This window comes from Phyllostomus discolor, chromosome 3 (genome assembly GCF_004126475.2).
Source record: "Phyllostomus discolor isolate MPI-MPIP mPhyDis1 chromosome 3, mPhyDis1.pri.v3, whole genome shotgun sequence".
Lineage (NCBI taxonomy): Eukaryota > Metazoa > Chordata > Mammalia > Chiroptera > Phyllostomidae > Phyllostomus > Phyllostomus discolor.
Window position 1 is genome coordinate 198,965,949 of NC_040905.2, and position 18,176 is coordinate 198,984,124.

General features: G+C 45.3%; 1 protein-coding gene across 7 annotated transcripts in view; it reads right to left on the bottom strand.

The window, feature by feature from the left end:
• The window catches only part of TNC (tenascin C), a 97,575-nt gene extending 92,807 nt beyond the window's left edge, over window positions 1-4,768 (bottom strand). For 2 of the 7 annotated variants that reach the window (XM_036022130.1, XM_036022131.1), the window contains exon 1: window positions 4,455-4,763. The gene's annotated coding sequence lies outside the window, so the exon portion shown is untranslated. Of the gene's footprint in view, window positions 1-4,454 lie in introns of all 7 variants that reach the window. The other 5 variants (XM_028512267.2, XM_036022127.1, XM_036022129.1 and 2 more) reach the window with 5 other exon arrangements.
• Window positions 4,769-18,176: the final 13,408 nt, after the last annotated feature.

An 18,176-nucleotide genomic window follows, 5' to 3' on the forward strand; every position in this document is an offset into this window, starting at 1 on the left:
CTGCAAAATTGAGGACCTATGAATTTTAGGGCATTTCAAAAATTTGAGCTAACTTGGCATGAAATAATTATTTATATTTTTCACTAGCAAATAGACTAAAAATAGACACGGAAGGGATTTTCCATTTATAATCTACTTTCAACAGGAATATTTTCCTTTTATTCACTGATGCAGGGCCAAAGGGAGTAATTAAGTGCTGAACTAGGCTGTTGCTAAAGTTAAGGAGAGGCCAGCAATATGAGATAAGGGAGAAAAGCAGAAAAATAATTTCTAGCCTTAATGGCATAACTGGAGAATGAAAGGAGTTTGGTCATGAAGGTTATAATCAGGTAGGAATACAGATTTTTCTCCTAGGTGAGGCCACTGCTGTTTCTGCCCTGGATGAAATTATTGCCTGGGGTTTGAGAGGGGTTATCCTCCTTGGAAAGGAGACACCGTCTAATGTTTTCCATGCGTTGAAGGTGTTCATCTCATTCTAGCTGGAGATTGGATTCAAGGGGATTCCCTGTAATCTTCTCAAAGTGAGAAATGAGTGAATCATAACCCTTATCTCTGAGATGCTAGAGAATGTGTGGCTCAGAGCCTACAACCATTCCCTGACGGCCCCAGGGCGCACTGCCCCAAGGCTGCACACCAGTTAGTCCCTTGCAAACCAGGTGGGCAGTTCCCCTGGCTTTCAGAGAGGGCACAGGGTACAGGGACAGCCCTGCTTCCTCAATCAGCTCCCACCTTTAGACATGGCAACATGGGTGCCAACTTGTCTGCGATGAAAGTCAGCAGTAATGACCTCATCGCCACCTCTCGTGTCATTCTTCTCTCTCCCGGGGCTGAAATTTGAACTTTTCTGTTTCCAGGCAAGACAAGTGCCCTACCATGAGTTGACCTTCCCTGAGTGAGCAGCATGAAAAATGATATATGCCGGGCTGTTCTGTAAAATCAATAGACAGCAATGCTGGTTGGGGGCTTCTCCACTGTCTCGGCCAATGACCGGGAGACAGACATTGTTGAAGGCTCTGCAAGAGGGAAGCCCCGCCTGACTCCAGGAGACAGGCGGCATAGTGGAAAGAATGGGAGGGTTTTAGTCAGAAGCTCTGGGTTCAAAGCCAGCTCTGCTCCTCACTTATGGAAAACCCTCAGATGAGTCACTTAACTTCCTTGAGCCTCATTTTTTTTTGGTCATAAAATGGAGCTAGTCATTCATAACTTATAGTGTTAGATGATGAATTATGAGAAACCATAGGCAAGCCCTTCTATCTATCACACACGCAATATGTGACCCTCATCATGAACTATTCTGCTGTTGTACCATCACAAAGGGATTGCGTATTAAGAGTCAACTAAATGTGTGTTACCTACGTACTTCGGCTTTCCAAACTGACATGACTTCAGCATGGAGGGACTCGTGTTTTAAGGGGCAGGGTGTTTTTTCCCCGTGAGGAAGCATGGCTGTGTGTCTATAGAAACCCAGGGGTAGGGGAGAATTAAGTGTGCGGAGTTCTTTGTGAGCACTAGAAAGGGTAGGATTAAGAGGGATGTGTTTTTCATTCTGTCAGCTTGAATTCCCTTTCCAAATTCCATTCTGGTTATATGATCAGGCTACTGCTGTATTTATGGGTGGCCACCGTCTGGCTGGAGGGGCAGATTTAGTCAGAAAGGAAGTTCATTCCTTCTAAAGGTAGTTCAAGAAACAGCTGCATTCCGCAGGTATGTGCTGAAATATGCTTCTGATTTGGGGATCCGGGGGACATGGGTCTGAAAACTGGCTCCACCCCTCTGAATCTCAGAAAGATTCACTCATTCTCTTTGTTTTTCAGGCCATGTCTTTGTCGAATAGGTATAGTCCATTTCTCAGAGACACGTGGCTATTTAGTGAGATTACATACGCAAAGGGCCTATATGTTAGAGAGTAGGGTTTTCATTGTTATCTTCATAGTGATAACAACAGAGCTTGGCTATTGTTATCATTAAGTTAATTAAAACGATCGACCCCCACTTAGCATTTTAAACTTCCCGCATATACTCTTGTCAACTGTACTACTTGGGAAATTTCTCTGACTTCCATTACAGGTGGGGATTCAGAGGGGCATGGGTCCTCGTCAAATGCAGAATCGCACCCTAAATATGCACCACCTGGCTTCGTGACGTTTAACAGTGTTTGGGGAGTGCAAGGCTCTATGGAGATGTTCCAGAGGCTGGGGGTGTACAGGGAGTTTTTGATCTCCTGCCCCCATTTCAACCCAACCAGCCCCATATTTACCTGTTGGGGTTTTGCCCTCAGTTTCATTTAATGGATATTTTCACTGCTAAAAGGGTTTGGAAACCACCATCTTAGAACATTATTTGGTCTTGGACAAGTCCTAGTAAATTGATAAGCAATAACACCAAGAGAAGCCTCCAATTTGTTGAGCTCTTACTGTGTGCCAGGTACTGTGTCAACACTTTGCCGTATATGATCTCACCTGAGCGTCACAGAGCTATACAAGATTAAGATTGTCACTGTCTTAAGTGGATGACAAAGCTGGGGGCTACAATATCAGTAACTTCTTAGGGGTTAGGGAGAGAGTGGGAAATAAGATAGGGAAACAAGGTTTTTCAAATGCAGCATAAAAAAAAAACTTTAGCAACGGTTAAGTTTGGCAGCACCCCTTTCGATCTTTATCCAGTTCAGGCTGTTTGAGAAAATCAGAGAACATTCATAGTGTGCACCCTCTTCTTCTCCCAAACACTGTCACCTTCCTGCAGCTCACAGGGTCAAAGCACACTCACTCACATCTACCGCAAAGGGCTCGCACACACCCTGTGCCAGCGAACTTCCCGCAGGTTTCTCTAGCACTGAACGAACCTCTCCCCAGTCCTGCGCTGGGCTTGTCCTATTGCAGGACAAGGCAGAAAGCCGGCTGGGCTGGGCAGCAGGTTGCAGTTCTAAAGCACATATGGAAAAGCACCATAAAAAGTGAGGGGGTGATCCACAAATACCTGGGAAAGAAGTATTCATTCTTCAAGTGGGGTGCTCGGTCCTGCTCTCCCTCTGGATGGAAAGCATTTCCAAAGGGGCCCCCTCCCTCATCGGCAGCATTGTACATTACAGCTGACAGCTTTAGAATCTGCAGATGCCCAAGCTCAAAACCTCCTGCATTCTGGAATCAGAACCCGGCATTTACATCCAGCCCCAGGCAGCACCCTTCTCTCCCAACCTGTGCCAACACAACCGCCTGCTTGCAACATCTAGCCGAGACTCTGACCTGCCAGCCTGGTGAGACACCTCAGGCCTGGCAAGATAAAATAACAGGGTGGGGACAGGTGGGTGAGGATCGTACAAGCAATGATCGGAGGTTGGCTAAGTACCTCTTTTTACTTCCAAGGCGATAGCAGTTTTTGGCAGTGGCAGCAATGATCCACACTTTCAGTTGTTGAGCAATCACTCATTTTCTCTTTATCAAGACAGCAGAAGTTACTGTGCCCATTTAGGAGAAGTGGAAACTGAGGCTCACAGAGGTTATGCATTTTCATCAGGGTCACAGGTTTGGTGGTGGCAGCGGGGATATTAAAGGGATTCCCATCTTCAAAAGCTGAACCCTTAACCCCCTACAACACCAATGAGGGAGAGGAACCCCTGTGTTCCTTCCACAGCCAGCCAGGGGATTTAGAATTCCCATCGCCAGGAGAATTGGATCCTCAGGGCTTTCTGTGATGAGAGGTGAGGAGGGAGAGGTGATTCTCAAAAGATACGGGATCCTGCTGGCTCTAAGCACTCCAGACATGTCCGGGTCCCCAGTCCAGGGATCAGCAAATCAGGAGGCGCCCACAGCGGGACCCCCACCCTTCACAACAGAGGCTGGTGTCCAGCACTCGGGCCTCACAGCCTGCAGTTGTTCACCTGAGCCAAGGAGTCACCCTGTGGCTCCTGCCCCCAGCCCTCAGCCCTTTCCATGTCTGAGCTCGGGGTGGGTGTTGTGAAATGAGGGGATAGACACAACACCCGACAACTGTAAGGTGAGGGCTGTTTAGATGTGAACTTGTTCTCTCCGGGACAATCCTCTGTCAGTCTCCCCCATCCCACCTCCCAGAGTGAGGCTCTGAGCACACTCCGTGGTGCAAACCCTACTTCCCTAACCCTCACAAAAAAAAGATTCACAGGTGAAGTCAGCCAGGCGGGGGGGTAGGGGGGGGGAACAAATGTTGTTATTTTTCCTCTGAAGAGCAGCACAGATAAAAACTTTTTTTGTTGTGTTTACAAAAAAAGTTCCTTCTATGTGTAACTATTCATAGAACAAACAGACAAAAGTCTACGAGACTGGAAGGGAGCAAAGAGAAAACAGTCCAGGTACACCCAGACCCTAGCGGCCCAGATAAAGTAAAAGTTTTGTGCTTATGAAAATGCAACCCATTTGGCAACAGGACGGTGAACAGTGTGTCATAATGATCTCTTGGCGATCGAGGTGAAACAGACTTACCTTTCCGGCGTTGGAAAAGACCTAGATCCTTGAATGAACCAGCTCCATGGAATCAGTACCTGGACGTGAGCAGCAGCCGCGGGACTCCCAGGTGCGCTGCGCCCCAGAGACACGCCGCCCCACGCTGTCCGTGCGCGGAGGAGGGGCCGTGTGTGTCTGCGCGGGAGAGCGTGGGACAGTAGGCAGGCTGTGGCCAGTGCAGCCAGCTTTGGCTGGCTTATATAGTGAGCTCCTTCCTCTGTAATGGGACGCCTCGCCTCCAGACATCCTTTCCCACTTTTTCAGTTGGCGAATTAAAGGAACAGCCCTCCCAGCGGAGGAGCAGGGTTAGCTCATGAAAGACGCTCTCACTGCCTGCTCCCTTCCAGGAAAAGAGCCCATTTGCATACAATTTATGGCGAAAGTAGGAATTCCCGCTCCCCTCCCTCCTGCTCCCGACTCAGAACAGCTGTTAGCGATGTGTGATTTTTTTTTTTTTTTTTTTGCTTTTCTCCCCAAACGGATTTTCTAATTACGAGACAGAAGCCCAGGGAGGGAGGGGGAGCAGAATCAGGGGGGCTGGCTCTGCACCCCGGCAGCCTGGAAACGTGACCGGGGCTCGCCTGGGCTCTGGGCAGCAGCTGCTCAGTGGCACCTCTGAGAAAGCAAATGAGTTCCTGGAAAGAGGAGATAAAGCCCTTCAGAAGCCTGGGGAGTTTTGGGTTTCTCTGGGCCAGCAGACAGATAACCCAGGCTTAGTTCTCAGCAGGTGGGGACAGTGCGGGGAGCACAGATTGGTCCCTCTCCTCTCCTGTGGGAGACAGCCGTCCATGCCCAGCTGCCTGGAGACTGCTTTGTCCCAGCTCCCAGTGCCCTGCGGGGAGCGGCTTTTTGACACCATTTGTGCCCTGTGTCTGGTCCTGACTTCTAAGTTGCATCTCCTGGGGGAAGTTCTCTGAGGCTTATTCTCAATGCTGAAAGGTGTCCACCACACGGGAAAAAAAAGTAATGCTAGGGGAGGAAAATTTCTCTTCACCCCGGGTTTTTCTGCCTGTTTAAGAATTAAATTGACACGAGCTGGGTTAACGGGAGAATATAACATTTAATTTTGTATGTATGGGGGTTCGAGTCTCACACATGGTCAGGCCATGGGGAGCCTATGCCATTCTGAACCAAGGAGAAGGGCCGGGAGTGGGGTTTCAAAAGGGAGGGAAGCAAATCACTCAGAGATGAAAATACAAATATTTGCTGGGGCACACACAGACAATGGGACACAGAGAACTTTGGTCTCCAAGCCCTGCCCCCATATTCTTCGTAGAAGTCTCTGGTGACAGTATTCCTCCTGGGCCAGGTCCTTTAAATTCTTTTAGGCAATTAAGGGGGAGGTTTAAAAACAGCCCTCCCAGAGTCTTTTGTTTCTGAAAAATAATCAGCCTAAAATATTCCTCGTGCCACAGAGACATATTTTGGGTGGCAACATCCACGTCCCCCCAGTAACAACTTAACCTCGGAGATGTAAGTTGCACATTTGCTGCCTGCTGTGCTGATGTAAGTCTGCTTTGCTTTCAGGCTGTGAGTCACCCGTGAGTCTGGTGGTTAGCCTGCGTGGAGTGTCCTCAGGGCACACACAGGTGTTTGAGGGAGTAGGGAAGAAGTGAGGGCACAGCGCCCATGCTTGAGCTTGTCACAGCACATAGTAGTTTTGTGACAGTGGAGGGAAATGAGGCATCATGGGACCTGTAGCTGCCGTTGGGCCCTCCTTTTTTAGGTTTATGTTAGGTGCTGTACAAGGTGCCTTATTGACGCTGTTTTATGACATCCTCCCAACCACCATAGAGGCGCGTGTGCTGTCTGACCCTTTTCACAGACGAAGAAACTGAGGTTCAGAGAGTAATGTAACTCTGCTAAGAGAACGCCTCTGGGTAGCAGTCAGATTGTAACACTGGGCTCCCTAATTTTTTAAAACATGTTATTTTTAGAGAGAGGGGAAGGGGGAGAAAGGGAGGGAGGGAAACGTCAACTGGTTGCCTCTTGCACGCCCCTGACTGGGGACCAAACCTGTAACCCAGGCATGTGCCCTTTCCAGGAATTGAACCAGTGACCTTTTGGTTCATAGGCCAATGCTCAGTCCCCTGAGACATACCAGCCAGGGCTGGACTCCCTAATTCCTATTGTTACACATGAATCCCCAGGAGCTCAGTAGGATGATATTTAAATGATGCTTTATGCCCTATTAGATTGTAGCACTGCTTTTATAAAAATCACTGCCATATTCGAATATGGAAGATGTTTCTTTGTTCCACAGAGCAAATTCAGAGATCCTTCGGTTAGCCACCTATTTTAAATACTGAATGATACCATCTCCACGCCTGTGATTTTTAGATGCTGTGGACCTCAGTTTCCCCATATGAAAAAACTGGGACACGATTACCCCTGTGGCGATGCTGGCGCTGGTATTCTAGGGTTCTCTGCTTACGTGACCATCCCAGACAGCAAAAAAGCCCATAAATAGTCATGTCATAAAAAGAGCTCATTTGAACTTTTGAACCATTTTGGCTAATTCAAATGCTATTTGTTTTGGAAGTTTTTAATTCTGTGTTTTAGCCAAAACATATTGCAGTAGCACAAGGCCGTGTTTCCAACCAGTAGAGAATGCCTGTGGGCTTTCCAGTGTCTAGCAAGTTGGTCTCCTGGGTTAGGGAATAAAGTCCTGGAATAGTGTATACAGGTTCAAGATGGCGGCGGAATAGGTGGAAGCCACAGTAACCTCTTCCCGGGACCACCTGGAATTACAACTAAATTATGGAAGAATCATCCTGAATAATCAACCGAAGACTAGCTGGAAAGAAGCATTATAGCTGAGGCCCTACAGAAGAGGTGCGAGAGGGCTGCCTGGGTTCCCACAAAGGTGGCAGCTGAAGTCCCGGAGGGAGGTTTCAGTAGCTGGGGAAGGGGGATCCCCCTGAGAAGTGTGGGCTCTAAACTCCAAGTGGGGCTCCCCAGCTTGGAGTACTGGAACTGGGAAAGGAACCCATGTAACCTCCGGCAGTGAAAAGCAATGGGATTTCTGTCCACCAGGGAGAAACGGTTAGAGACACAGACACCTTCTTAAAGGGAAAATGCGCAAAATTGCACGCATGGCCACTCCCCTGGGCTCTGGCGGAGGGAAGGCAGAGTGGCCCTGGGGGGAGGGTGGAGCCGGAGAGCATTGTGCTAAGTGAAGTAAGCCAGTCAGAGAAAGACAAATACCATATGATTTCACTCATATGTGGAGTCTAATGAACAAACTGAACTAACAAGCAAAATAGAGACAGACTCATAGAGAGCAGGCTGAGAGCTCTGGGTGGGTATTTGGAGCAGGGTAGGGGGATAAGTAAGAAAGAAAAGGTACTCATGGACAGGGACAGCAGTGTGGTGATTGTCGGGGGAGAGGGGGGTAGGTGGAGGTGGAAGAGGGTATAAGGGGGTAAACGATAATGAAAACAATACAATAAAAACAATTAGGAATAATATATAAACTGTGTCACATGGCACATAGATTACATTTATACATAATATACAATCAATATATATTTACAACTATGTATGCTTTAAATGAGATAAAAAGCTTGTTGGACAACTCGTGTGGTAAATATAGCTTCTTCTGGGAATGTCCCAACCTGGACCCTGCACCCTTGTAGTGTTCCACAATCACGGACTAGGGCCGACCACGTGGTCTTAGCCAATCACAGGGAAAACAAAGCCAGATGTGACCAGGCTGACCCCCAGGGCAGGAAACAGGCCAATAGAACAAACAAACAAGAATAGAGCTCAGCATTAACTATGATAAAAGTATATTTCAATAAAGTACCTAAGAGATGACCAGCTTTATTTAGATATCTTTAAAAGAGGCCACTTAAAAAGAGTTTTCTCTACAACCTCTGTGGAATCTTAAGTCCTACGTTGGCTTTTGAGAAAGGGGTCCCAGACAAGGACTTGTTTCCATCCATCCCTGGACTTTTTGCAGGCTCTGTCCCAGGCAAATGGGTCTGCATCCACCTTGTGTTCTGTAATACCTGAGTCTTTGCTAATGCTGTACTCTACCTAAAATCCTCACCTCCACCTCTGCCTTATTGTCCAATTCTGATCTGACCTCACCATGGAGCTTCTTAGATTTCTTCCACAAGCAACACTTCCACGCACTACAACATTTTGTAACTCTTTTAGGGCATCCATTGCCTCTAGATGGTATAATTGTCCATGTGTGTCTAGTTTTAGCTCCTCTGCTCTAGGCTTCCAGAGCAGAGTGACCACACTCACTTTGTCTGTGCCTAGCACAGAGCCTTGGGTATTATAGAGGCTCAGTAAATGTTTATTGAATGAGTGAAGTAACAGAGGAAGAGAAGAATGTTTGACAGGATGTACTTGATAATTAAATCCTTTCCTTTTACCCACAGAACATAAAAAGGAATTTAGATTATTGTACCCAACACATCCATTGCGCGGATGAGAAAAGGGGGCCCAGACAGATGCCTTACCCAAAGCCACCATGGCTGCTTTCCATGTAGACGGTCACCCCAGTTAGAACTGAGCAAGCCAATCATACTAGACATTACAGCGAAGGATATTTATGAGGTTAACACCCATTCATCCTTCTGGTTGGCAGAGGCCACATGTCTTGGCTTTGGTCTCTTACTTTGCATCCTTCTTAGTATTGTAAGGGCATTTTTCCACGCAAGAGAGCAGAGTAAATGCTTGTAAACACCACCTCTGCACGGAGTCCTCAGCCAAAGACTGATTTTGTTGTTGCTTGTTTGCAATCCTTATTCACAGGTTGCTGGTGGAGGCTGTGGTTTGGAGGCCAGAGGGAGTGTAGGGGTTCACCTCAGGTGAGATGATTTCCATTTCCTTGAAGGTCTGTTAAAAGTCGTACATTTTTCCCCCAGGTAGATCAGTCAGTGGTGGAATGTTGGCCAGGACTCACCCTATCTGAGGAAGCTGAGTGTTTATTTCTTTGAGAAGGCTGTCACTCACTTCCCATAGGACCCCTTGCTTCCCATCTCTGCTTACCTACTCCCTTACTGTTCCAAAATTCCTCCTCCTCTTCTTCTTGGAACTTACCTAGTGCTAACTCCCATCCAAAAGTCCCACGTGACTCTATCTTGGCCAGAAATTTCTCCCGAAGCAGTGAAGGAGCTCTGGTCTAACACAATGGGCTATCATTCAATCAGATGCATTTTTTAGAATGAAGGTTCCCCCAGTCTTTCTTCAGTGCTCTTTTTCTCCATCTCCTCTAACTTTTCCTTGGACAAAAACAAAAAACAAAAACCCTCAAAGAGGACAGTGGTCATTGAATGAGTGGCAAGATACAGGAGAGCTTCCCTCTCTGTCTGATGGAATAGAGCAAATCAGCTGTGTAATCAACCAATAACCAGATTTTCTGGTCAGCATGGCAGAATGGAAAGAGCTTTGGTTTCGAGTTGGGTCGAGTCCAGATGCTGAATCAGTGGGCTGTGTGACTTCGATCAAATCATTCCCTTCCCTGGCCCTCAGTGTCCTGGTTACCAAATGAGCGTTCTGTAAGGATCTTAGCAACTTAAACATTTTAAGTAAAACATTCAAAGAAGTAATTCAGAGGCCTCTGAGGCTTTGCACAATCTCCTGTCTTTAAAATAACCCTCACCCCAATTCATCCACATGGCTAATTCCTCTATTATTTTTCAAGATTTACTTCAGAGTAGTTCCAAGAAAGTTTCCATGACCTTACATGCAGAGAGAATGGCTTCTCTTCCATGCTTATCCAGACTTTTGTTCTTTTTAAAATCCTCATCCTAGGATATGATTTTTCTTGATTTTAGAGAGAGAGGAAGGTAGAGAGAGAGAGAGAGAAACATCGATGCGAGAGACAGCATCAATTGGTTCCACAACCTAGGTATGTGCCCTGACCAGGGATTAAACCTGCAACCTTTGGGTGTATGGAATGGTGCTCCACCCAACTGAGCCACCTGGCCAGGGTACCAGACTTTCATTTTTAGCACATTGCATAAACTGCCTGTTTACCTCATTAGACCATGAACACTTTGAGGGTAGGCAGTGTACCTTTTTATCTGCTTCTTCACATGCCACTTGTTAATTATTTTGAATATCATTTTTGCATATCATGGATTTTAGAATGGCCTACATCTATGGTAGAGGCAAACAATAAAACTTTCTTGAAAATATCTATTCGATGACTAGAGCATTTATCATTATCACTGATTTATGCATCCACTTCCCCAATGGGACTGTGAGTGCTCCTTGAGGGCAAGAGCTGTACTTTCTATCCCAAAGCACTGGGAAGCCAGTTAGTGTTCCCATGAAATGACTGACTGACCAGCTGATTGGCTGAATGATGGAAATGGTGAAGAAGGCATAAGATAGGCACACATAGTTTTTGGTTTAATCAGCTTGACCATTTACAAAGTGAAGTACCTTGAGAAAATCATGTTCCTTCTCTGAAACTCAGATTTCTCGTTAATGAAACAGATAAGAATCCCTACCTCAGGAACCACCCAGAGTTGATGTAAGACCAAGAGAGGGTTGGAAGAGAAACTGCTCAGTAAACTTGAGGCCCTATGCAGATTTTTTAAAATAATAAATTATAATTTCCCCCCTGAAATCTCAGCGGAAAGCTCACACTTTGCATAGCCATCCCGTGCTTATGAAAGCAGGAGTCCCAGCTTCTATGTAAAGTATTTCTGGGCTCTGCAGGGAGAGCAGGGGAGAGAAGGAAGTTGAAGCCACCTGGCTGTCTTGTCCGCTAACACTTTCTAAAGACTGCTTCTCGTCTGTCAAGGCCAAGGGGAAGAAGGGGAGTTCAAAAGACCAGCATTGGCCAGTGCTACGTGAGAAGGTTTGGAGTTGTGTGTTCCCCCACAGGGGGCTGAGAGAGTGGATTTGGTCATATTTACTGGTCTGCAGTGATGAATATGAGTGAGTCAAACCACCTTGGGCTCAAGGCAGGTCAGAGGCGGAACACATAGCTTTGAAGCCAATGCAGATTGAATTTCTTTGACTGATTTGCCACAGCTGAGTTAGATACTTGTGAGAAAGTATAATTTATCCTTTTCCTGATTTCTCTCCTTGGTTTTTGTTAGATTTCTTTTGCGCTCAATGACAGATAACAGTGGCTCACATTAAGTAGTTTGCATGAGCCCATTGGGTAGACACAGACACTGTCTATACCATATATTATTCCCATTTCTAAGACAGGGGTAGTGAGACATAGAGAGACTAAGTAAATTGTCTTAGACACATGATTAACAAAAGGCAGCAAGAGGATCCAAACCCACATTGTAGACTCCAGACCCTGCTTCCTATTATGACGGGTGCTTCCTTATGTATTTAATTCAACAATGATCCGAAGACAAAGATGGCATTTTTGGACTCAGGTAGACTGCACTGAATGAATATGGAAGTTGTGCGTAAATATCTACTGAGGCGAGAAAGGCTTCGGTTTTGCTTCTTTGGGCAGTACGTCTGCAGGGTTTAGTGAAGACTCCATGTGTGTCTGTTCTAATGCTGGACTGTGAAGCTGTCTGGCACGGATACGGTTTCCATTCTAGTTCAACCACCAATTAGTTAGGAAAAGGGTTGGGACCTTAGGCAAATGACTTAACTTCTCTGTTATAGGTCCTCACTTCTCAAATGGGTGCAATAAGAACTAATACATCCTGGAGTCCTTCTTGGGATTAAAGAAAGTACGTTTAGTCAAATGTGTATACTTCCACATCTAAGTAATCTCAGAATGGTGGTCACTTACTCTGCTCTGGACATTTATTTTCTCATCTTTAAATGATGGAAAAGAGAAAATCTCAAGTATGTTCCACAAATATTCTCACTAAAACAAGAAGGGTTAATAAAAATGCATAAGCAGATAACAAATACATAGCTTCTTTTGTTACCAGCCATGGGATTCACAGGCTGAGGGAACTGAGTGTACTGATTACTCTATTTATTCGAATAACCTTCATAAATCTCCCCCAACCCTCCATCCTGGTATGCACACGATGTCCCTCCCCTTCACCTCCAAAGCACTATCGCGTTGTAATACATATTTTCCTAAAGGGCTGTTTAGTGTTAAGAGATTATTTATCTGGAAGACATTGTAGTCACTTCCTTTGAAAAGTGGAACTACATTTGCCTGTTCATTCAACAGCAGGCTCTCAGGGCCCTGTTCTCCCACTTCAGGTCTTCCAAGTCTTTACATATTCTGTTTCTTCAGGTGGTGCTAGAAATTCCTCTCCTATTTCTCTCCTAAATATCTCCAATCAAGCTGATTCTAGCTTGATTGTACCACTTGCCACAGACCTAGAGTCTCCCCCAGCAGGGCCTAGAGATTGACTGGTATCACAGACGCATGAGGATCACTTTGCTACTTAGGAAGTACCCCTGGGCAGGGGGGCCTTGGTCTTGACTGGGCAGGTTTACCCCTACTCCTTCCCTACCCACAGCCTTCCCAAAGCAGGGTGGCAAATATAATACTTATAATTGCTATTGACATTACAAAGCATGGATATTATTTTAGCCCTCACGCCTTAGGCTATGCCTGTATTACAGGTGAGGAAACTGAGGTGAGGGGAGGTCAAGAGACTTGCATAAACTCACATAGCCAGTGCATGGTTTGACAGAAAGTCTCCACATGTCAAATATGGGGCTATTTGGCTTCCACTAAAGAAACCATTTATAAGGGTTGTTATTTTGTTAGTGTAACGGGGTACAATGGTACAAAAAAGAGAAGCCCATGATTTGAAACTAGACAGACTTGGTTTTAATCCCAGCAATACTATTTATGAGTTCGTGAAATGTTTCAAATTCCTTCTGTATAATGAAAGTGAGCATATTCACTTCATAGAGTTGACAGGACTGTGGTAGGCTGAATGACAGCCCCCCCCTCCCCCACACACAGCTAGCCATATCCCAATTCCTCAGAATCTATGAATACCTTATATGTCAAAAGAGACTTTTCAGATGTGATAAATTAAGGACTGTGACATGAGGAGATCATCCTAGGAGCAATCACAAGTGACCATATAGGAGGGAGCAGAGGGAGATTTCACTGCAGAAGAGGAGAGGGCACTGTGGTCAGGGAACAGAGACTGAAGCGATGTGGCCACAAGCCAAGGAATGCTGGCAGTTAACAGAAGCTGAAAGAGGCAAAGAACAAATTCTCCCCTGGAGTCTTCACGGGGGAGCAGCCTAGCAGACAACTTGAATTTGGCCCAATAAAACTCATTTCAGATTCTGCCCTTTGGAAACTGTAAGAGAATAATTTTCTGTTGTTTTAAGGCACTGAGTTTGTTGTAATTTGTTACAGGAAAACTAATACAAGAAAAAAAATGGGATGATGTCTTCATCTTGTGTATAACAGGGCCTTAAAATAGTAATTTATCTCATTAGATTTCCAAATACCTTCTTGTTGCAGGTTCTTTAATATGACTTTAGGTATTGCTGGAAGACAGGGAAAGAAAGGGAAATTAGAGGGAGCTGCAACCCCCACCATTTGCCTGACAGTTTTGAAGTGGCCTCTTTGTGTGGGAGCTTTGCAGTGTTGAGTGATACAGCCCAGAAAGAAGAGTAACACTGGACTTCAACATTACATCCTTATCATTCCGCAGTCAGCCTGACTGTAATAAGTGTCAGGCTTATCTGGGTAGCGGCTCATCTGTAACTCCGAGGACTCATCCACAGCACACTTTGTCAAGTGAAAAGGGCTAATTGATCATCGTGCTCAAGTGAGAGATGAGAAAAGGAGGCTCAGATCAGTTGCCTGCTTTGCCCACACACTGAAAATTGTGACCAGCTGAAGCTAGACTCCAGCTCTGCTTATTCTTGGAACAATGTTTCACATGGAGGAAGCCACTTGTCCAGATCTCTGTGAGACCCACAGAATCAGAGGAGTTTGTTGCCTAGAAAATCCTTTGTACAGATTGAAGTTCTTCTACTTAGATAGAACAGACATGAAAAGGTGACAGAGAGGAGTAAGCAGACACACACCAGGCTCCCCACTCCCTCACTGCTTCTGTGCGAGATCCACAAGTCCTGTCTCTTCAGCTTTCCTTTGCTTTCCTTTCTGCTCTCTGATCTCATCAGATGGAGCTGTGGTATCTGGGGACCAAAGAAGCCCCACAGTGAGCTGCCAAGCAAGTCTTCAGACACTGTCTCAGAGCATGGCCTCTGTAGGGGAAGTTCAAAAGCTTTCTAAATTCTTTGGAACACCTGCCCAGACCAGGATTGGACTCAACTTGCAGATGAATGGTATATGGGGAGTACTCTCAGTTTAGATGTATGACTCATTATTTGAGGCACATGACAGGTGATTTCCCCCCACCCCGTGGAAATACTTTATAAGGAAATGATGGTGAAGTCTTGATAATCCCCATGGACGGGAGGGGGAAGGGGCCAGGATGAATCAGTGAGACAGCTGCACTGCAGAAGACCAGCTGTGGGGTGCTCACTTTGAAGTACATTCTACCAGTAATTCCTGTAAGCTACTATAGCATTGCCAATGAGAGATCTTCCGGGAACCTGGTTTAATGAGCAGAAATCAGCAGGAAATGATTGATTTTAAAAGAAGTGGAAGTACTCTAGCTCTTTAGCGTGTTGTGATTTTGTTTGCACAGTTAACCTAATAGGTGATTGATATGAAATTGCTGATAACTGACTACACTTGACCTACAAAAATGGCAATTACATATTCATTCAACTTAGTACATTCCAAGCACTATCACTGAAGCTGTGACAGAGACAAACTCCAGACCAAACCCTGGCTACATATAAAGCAGCTTCACCCACTGTCACTCTTGCAATGGAAAGACTGGCCAGGTTGGTGTGAGGGAGGGTCCTTGTGAAGGTCAGTGAGGTAGCCCCGTCCCGTAGTTCTGGGAACCATGGTTGAACAATGGATCCCTTTCTTCCTTCTGTGGGTATTCTGCTGATATTGAGCTATGTGTGAATCTAGGTGTATCAGGAAGACGCCCCCTAAGGAAATATTATAAACTGATACTGACCATCATAGTGCAGACTGAGGCTCAGAGAGAGCCAGAGAGGTGAGCAGGAAGCATGGGTAAAGGGATGGTGTTCTTGAGTCCACATCTGGGCAAGCGTGTGAGTGGATGGGTGCTTTCTAAAGGTCCCTTCACAGAGGAGAGTTTTATTTCTGCCACTGGGGATCTCCTATAAATGGTGATTGCTAATGTTCATTGAGCATTTACTGTGTATTGGATACCATACTTAGAATACTACGTATACTAACTTCATTTAACCTTCATAACAAACCTATGGATAGATACTATTATATCATTACTCTCAAATGAAGCCTGGTACCCTTTGTGGGTTAGAACCCAGACCTCTTTTCATTTTGCACAGAATCCTCTTCACTGTGTTTTCTGAAAGAGCACATTGTACCACTTTGCTTTCCTTGTTTAATAAAGCAAGGAAAAGGACATGGTAATACTTTCACTGACTAACTCACTCAACAGTTTATTCATTTCTTCATTCCATAAATATGGGTGGGATACACAGATGCTGCACTGGCAGATGCTGGGAACACAGCTGCATCTTACTACCATCACTACGGCTGGCACATAGTGAGCACTCTACAGATATTTGGTTTTGTGAATGGTTGAACCTAATCATCTTTCAAGTACAAACTTGGATCTGAAAAATCTGGTTCACAATTTTTCTTTTTATAAGCAGCCAATTGAATTCAATTCAGAATTATGGATTGTCCATGCTTGTCTGGAGCAATAAAAATAACAACCGTGATTTTTTGTTCCTGGTTGTTAAAAGTTGCGTGAGCAGAATTGGCAGCAAGTAGACGCTGCAGCCTAGATCTGATGGGTTGGAAGACATCAGGGTGGCAATTTTGTCTAGGTTCTAATTTGGTCCATGCATGCTCTCCAAGGCACCACGTCTTTACAAATATTTATTGGACTCAGACTTATATCACACCTTGGGTACAGGTAATTGGACCAAATCACAGGGATTAAAAGGTGATTTGTCAGCTCAGAAGGAGTTTATAGCCCCATAGGGGAGATAGACACAGAAACAGACAATTGGAAAGAAATGTGATATGTGCTGTAGTAAAAGCTGCTGCGAGGGAGGACAATGTGATAGGGACACAGAGGGACAGAGAGTCTAATTTTTCCATTGCTTGGCTACTTCCAGTGTCAGGAAACTCATTACCTCAGAAGAAAATGCCGGGGGGGGGTGGATATTCACTCAGCATATTTTAAATGAGTATCTACTATGTGCCAAGTGCCATGTCAAGCTATGTCAGGCAATGAATGAAAGAGATGCAGTCTCTAGTCTCACAGGACTTTCAGACTCATGGGTGAAACATCCCATAATGCATAAGTAAATGCATAAATACACGAATAAGCACACATCACAAACGGGGATGAGTGTGATGGAAGGACAGCTGTGTGGCTGCGAGACGCTCTGCACTGGCTCCCACTACCTGGGGAGTATTCACCTCTCCATTTGGCAGAGGGGTTGGCTGAAGCTCTCAACTGCAAAGTGCTTTGCTGAAAGCCGCAAAGCTCGCAAGTGTCAGAGCTGGGATTAGAATCTGGGACCATCTGACGTCAAGTGCATGCTTTTGACTCCAAGTCCTCACTGAGGAACCTCGTGGTATTTCAACCACCCTATTCAGGGACAGGTGATTAGAAATGCAGTCATTAAAACATAGTCATTCTCTTCGGCATACTATTTACTTGAGAAGCCTTCAACACGTCTCACCAACTTAGAGGTTAATTGTGTGCTATCTCATGTTAATTTATAAATATGAGTCCATTTTGTTTAACTAATGGCATGGAAAGTCTGATCTTCCACACAAATCCTCCCACCTTCTGTGTAGGCTGTTGTGGAAGGTAGTCTCATTACATAGTTATTGGTTTAAGTCATAGACTTTGACATTTTTATGATGTTTCATATGAACTCCAAAATAATGGACTAAGATAACCCAGTGGCTCTGAAATTGGACTTGAATTCGTGTGGGCCTGGGTTAAAATCCCTGCCCAGTTACTTATGAGCTGCGTGCTCCTCAGCACGACTGTTTGCCTCCGTAATCTTCAGTGTCTTCATTTGTGAAACAGGGATTTGCAACACCTATGTTCAGGCCTATTAGGAGTCAGTGATATAAAGCACTTAGAACCATGCTTAGGACATAGAAGTGCCACATAGTTGGCAATGATTATTACTTCTAGATTTCCCTCTTAGTTGAACAAATGTGATCAAACTGTCAAACTACATCTCCAGCCTTTGCTTCATTTCTCAAACTAGATAAGTTGGAGACTTAATGTATTTTATTTTTTCCCTGCATTATCTCCCCTGTTTTTAATAAAAAGGGGTTTCATTCATTTCACTTGGGGTTTATGCCAGTGGTTCTCAATGTCAGCGGGGGGAGTGATTTTTCTCCCCAGGGGAATTTGGAAATGACAAGAATCATTTTTGGCTGTCGAAACTTGGTAGGGGAGAAGGTGCTACTGGTAACTAGCAGGGAGAGGCCAGAGGTGCTGTAGAGTATTCTGTAATGCACAGGACAGCGCCTATAACAAAGGATTGTCCAGCACAAATATGTCAGTAGTGCTGAGACTAAGAAGCCCTGGTTTATATCTTCCAGCAGCACACACACATGTGCACACACGCACATACATGCACACCACACATGCATATGCTTGCACACATGTACTGTCCTAGTCCCCTGCCACATGGGGGGAGCAG